Source organism: Poecilia reticulata, linkage group LG20, assembly GCF_000633615.1.
Source record: "Poecilia reticulata strain Guanapo linkage group LG20, Guppy_female_1.0+MT, whole genome shotgun sequence".
In the NCBI taxonomy this organism is placed as follows: Eukaryota; Metazoa; Chordata; class Actinopteri; order Cyprinodontiformes; family Poeciliidae; genus Poecilia; species Poecilia reticulata.
In genome coordinates, this window is record NC_024350.1 from 6,273,703 (window position 1) to 6,279,122 (window position 5,420).

Genomic DNA, 5,420 nt, shown 5'->3' on the forward strand with positions numbered 1-5,420 from the left:
TAATTAATTAATTAATTAATTAATAATAATAATAATAATAATAATAATTATTATTATTATTATTATTATTATTATTATTATTATTATTATTATTATTATTATTATTAGTAGTAGTAGTAGTAGTAGTAGTAGTAGTAGTAGTAGTATTGTTATTATTATTATTATTATTATTGATATGATAATGTAAATAATACTATTATTATTATACTATCGTAATAAATATTATTACAATAATTATATTTATTATTATTAAATAATAATTTAATAATATAATTAAATTATAATTAATAATTCATTATTATTAATTATTCAAGAGCCAAAATGGGTTTTCTCCGTAGGGTGTCTGGGTTCTCCCTTAGAAATAGGGTGAGAAGCTCAGTCATCTGGGAGAGTCTCAGAGTAGAGCTGCTGCTCCTTCACATCAAGAGGAGCCAGTTGAGGCGGCTCAGGCATCTTTGAATGTTGCTTAAAATAATAAAATCCGACAATCTAAAAAAATACAATAAAATAAAAAACTACACACCATGTACGAGTTTAATATGTGGTAAAGTGCAAAAAATACATTTAAAAAAACTTTTCTGGGCACCCCCCACAAAACTCAGGACTCTGAGCTATTGCCCCTCTAAGCTCTTTCTGAAACTGGCCCAGGTTTCTACAGAGTATTTATCTTTATTAACCAGGCATTTTGCATTATCTTTAAGTTCATAAATGCATCTATCCAATGACTTTTACTCAAAAGCAAACTTTGGTGCATCCATATCTGCTTCCTATTCATGTATCAAACTTGGATAAATACAGCAAGCTTCTTCGAAGGAATCCATCCATCCATCCATTTTCTTTACACCCTTGTCCCTTAGAGGGGTCGGGAGGGTTGCTGCTGCCCATCTCCAGCTAATGTTCCAGGCGAGAGGCGGGGTACACAGGTCGCCAGTTTGTCGCAGGGCAACACAGAGACACACAGGACACACAACCATGCACACACACTCACACCTAAGGGCAATTTGGAGAGGCCAGTTAACCTGACAGTCATGTTTTTGGACTGTGGGAGGAAACCGGAGTACCCGGAGAAAACCCACGCATGCACAGGGAGAACATGCAAACTCCATGCAGAAAGACCGGGGCCGGGAATCGAACCCAGAACCTTCTTGCTTCAAGGAACAGCTCTACCAACTTCGAAGGAACCATAACCCAAAATACTGGTACTGTTGTTGAGAATAGATTACAATTGAACTCAAAACGATCTGCAAACTGGATGCCTTAATTTTACTGAGGCAAACATTGCTCTAAAAATTAGTAACATATACCTTTCCAACAAAAACAATCTGACAACTTTAATTGTTAAATAAAAATGTTACATGCTCAGTTTGTCATTGAGCAGATAAAAAAAAATTGTAAAGTTATGTTACTTTTGATTTAAGCACATCAGAAAAAATTGGACACCTCTGGTTTAAATAAATCTGTATTGACATCGTTATCTGATCATTTATTAACATATCAGATCAGTATCGGTTCAATAAGTAAAAATGTGTTGATATTAATCGCTGATGCTTCTTATTGCTGTTTTTATATGTGTTTGAAGAGCGGAGGTGGTTGGTCATGTGATCTTTGCTTTGTGACAGTTATGGTGATGCAGGGCAGGATTCAGTGCTTATTTGGTCATTTTTTCATTATGTTGAAGGGGTAGAGCAATACATATAAGTAAACCTCAGTTATTGACCATAACAGCAATATCAATATTGGATATTGATATTGGCCCAAATTTTTACATCAGTTCATTCTGAGTTTAGATCAGAGTATATTTATGTGTTACAACAATCCAGTCAAAGTCCAATCCAACACATGCCTCCTGTCCAAACTGGCTGAGCCTGAGCTCTTTTACAAAGGACAATGGGAGAACAATTTAATCTCTAGTTCTCTAAAGCTGGTAGAGACAAACACCAAAAGACTTACAAATGTAGCTATAGTGAAAAATGACTCTGCACAGCTTTGGTTCTCTCGGAGAATTGAGAATAGAAATCTATGTTACACAAAACTTGCCTCCCATTTCATTATATGTTGGTCTAGCAACTGAAATTATAGGAAAATACATAGAAGGTTTGTAGTTGCAAAATGAATTGTCGAAAACAAAGGTTAGGGTGTGAATGCCCTGAATGTATATACACATATATGATAAGTGTCCGGCTCCCTGCCAAAATGAAATCAACATTCAGCCCAGTGCTTCTGCAGTCTTTTCCAGTTTGCCACAGTTTACACAGGTATCATTACAAAGACACAGTGGATGTCTCAAGAGGATCCCCAAAAACCACTGAATGACTGATAACTGCACACATATGAGGATAGGAGAAGACATATGCATATGCACAGACTCTTCCTTATCCAATGACCATTTTAGAAAGCATTCCTGGATACTTCTCCATCGTTTCTGCACATGTTCACGCTGTAATTAGACGTTATTTCAGGAAACAGACTCAACTACCAGGGTAGGTTTTGAATGCCAAAAGACACAGACAGGAATCGTTGCCTTTTTCTCCAAAAGTCAAAGACTTCTCTGACCCATAATCACAGCGCTTCATGCACTCTGGTACACAGTATATTTAGCTTGTCCTGTTGTCCTGGTTGTTGGAACCCTATGGCCAAACATAAACTCTGAACGTAGAAACGTCTCATTCGAAAGAAGACAAAAATGACACATTTGAGGAGTTCATCGAAGCACCACCATACTCAAACATGTCTCTAAAAGCTGATTGGAAATACATCCATTGCATGGAGTCCACTAAGTAATACACCAATGTAATCACGGGGCCTTACCTTCTCTCTTCCAGCTACTGGAACACAGTGATGAATGCCACTGTGGAAGCAGAAGGTGAAGAGAGAGAAGTCCTGACTCGCCAGTGGCAGCCCTCCTTCTGGTTGGCAGAGGGAGCGGTGGGAGTGTCAGGGCCGCCTTTGTAAACTGTGGCCAACTCCACCGCACAAAGTGACACAGCATAGACCAGTGAGGATTCAATGTGGAAACCTGTGCACACTCGCACAGGTTTCCACATGTCGCATGGGACGTGTGGAGAAACCACAGTGTGAAAATGACAGAATCAGAGTACTTCTCAATGTGGAGTGTGGAGGAGAGATGGAAGAGGTTGTTAAGATTTTTCAGTCATCAGCTGGATAAGAAATGAACCAGCAGATAGTCAGCCTGGGCTTTTCTATAGAGATAACAGGATCATGTGTGAGGAGTTAACTGATTTAGCAGGAGTTGTGTGATGGCATGTGTCAGTCGTGTGGTTTAACAGAGTCTTTTCTCTGCAGCTGCTCAGGGGTTGAAGTAAATTACAGGGTTCATAAACTCTTTGGCAAGAGATGAAAAAGAATCAGCACTACATGCTGGATCACAGTGAATGTCACTTACTGATTAAAAAGAAGCAACCTGTTGCAGAAATTTCAAAAAGTGTACACTTTTGCTACCTGAATGTTGCAAGAGCTGATCCTGCAGTAGATCCCTTTTGTTGAGGCAAAGGAGAGTCTAACTGCTGTCTGTTGAGTCTGTTGCTGTGATTGTCTGTAGCAACAATAAGTAAAACCTGTTTTCTTTCCACGTTTTTCGGCCTCTTTTCCAAGGTCAACTTTTATGGTCCAGGGCTCTGTGTGACTACTGACCATCGGACTCAGAACAAACAGTCTCTGGATATTTCCCAGGTCTTGGAACACCGTAACAGGTCTTTACCCTTGCGAAATTGTTGAGGGGAGTTATGGAAGTCTGATTGTCAGCTCCATATATTTTATGGATGCGGAAAAGGCTCGCAATTGTGTTCTAAGTGGCATTATGTTGAGTGCCAGTGTTGTTTTTACAAGGCCATCTGGTATCACCAAACCAAGAGTTCTGGCTTCAGTGTGTTGAACTCAATTATTTTGGACTATGCACTGGGGAAACGTCTTGTACCCATCCCGTTTACGGTATTCATAGACGGAATTTCAAGGACATTTCCAGAACTTCTGGGCTAAAAATCCAACGGCAACTCCAGAAACCATTGGAAGAGCCATTCCCAGGTGTATTGACCTGGGAACACCTTGGAATCCCTCTTGAGGAGTCGCAGTGTCAATGGGGAAAAGAATGTCCGGTACTCCCTCCTGGATGTGTTATCTCTGCAGATAGGCCTCACATCAGTGAAAATTTAATGGTGACAAGAAATTTCAAAAAGTGTACACCTTTGCTACCTGAATGTTGCAAGAGCTGATCCATCTACTAATAATGTTTATTAAGGTTTCACGAAACCCTAATATACAGATGTATGAAGTGAAGATACTTAAGGTTGTACTTTCTATCCAACACATCTTTTATAATTTATGTATGTGATGGTGTTCTGAGCCTTTAATGGCAGTGTATTCAGTGTATTTCAGTGTAATAACGGTGAGGAGGGTTTAAAAAGTCAACATGAAGCACACACTTGGCAGGATGTAGAAGCAAATTGTGTATTCTGTGAAATACTTTGTAAATAAATGAAAAGCTTTGAAAAACGAAATTATTCACTGTGAAGGAGGCCTGGTGTGTCACTGCCCCCTATTGGAGCATAGTGGTAACATCAGTCTCTCCTATAATTCAATATGGGGATGTATATGAACAAGATCCAATGCTCTTAATCATAACCTCTCAGTTTTGAGACGGGAGTGCGAACTGTCTACAATCAGAATCTAATACACTGAATGTGCTTCACATTGTTCATGTTTCTTCATGTTTACTGTACCAAAAATTGCATATTGTCACCTTCCCAAAATAATGTCTTTGGTCATTTTATGCCAAAAGTGATTTTTTTTTTTTTCTCAAACATTACTTTTAGCAAAATAGTGATTTTTTTTTTTTCGGCGGGAAGACTTGGGCTATATTTTAAGAAGGCGACGATATACATTATTTTGGCTTGATTTTACTTTAAATTAACACAAGTTGCCCTGCGACAGACTGGCGACCTGTCCAGGGTGACCCCGCCTCTCGCCCGGAACGTTAGCTGGAGATGGGCACCAGCAACCCTCCTGACCCCACTAAGGGACAAGGGTGTTAAGAAAATGGATGGATGGATTAACACAAGTTTCCACTAGAGGGCGGCATTAACTACAATAAATGACATCCATGAGTCTGAGTAAGTTTCCATTAGCAAAACAAAGGCACTCATTTAACTTGCCTACAGTCTGACTCCATCTTATTTATGAAAGCATAATTATCGCTTTTTACAGTCCCTTGTTAAAGTACTTTTTCAGACTTTATTACCGCAAAATACATGCTTTCTTAAATCTTTGAGAAAATTTAGTTTATAGAATCATCTTTTCATTCAGTTTTGACTACCACCCCTATTCAACTAAAATGCTTCCACAACCATGCTTAACTTGCAGCTGTGTTAAACTTTTTCTGTTTTCTTGTGATGGATTTAGCAGAG

At 38.8% G+C, this 5,420-nt stretch overlaps 1 protein-coding gene across 1 annotated transcript in view; it reads right to left on the reverse strand.

Annotated features, from left to right (window-relative positions):
• The window catches only part of LOC103482359 (collagen alpha-1(XXI) chain-like), a 64,104-nt gene extending 61,209 nt beyond the window's left edge, over positions 1-2,895 (reverse strand). The window contains exon 1 of the mRNA XM_008438486.1: positions 2,809-2,895. The gene's annotated coding sequence lies outside the window, so the exon portion shown is untranslated. The remainder of the gene's footprint in view (positions 1-2,808) is intronic.
• Positions 2,896-5,420: the final 2,525 nt, after the last annotated feature.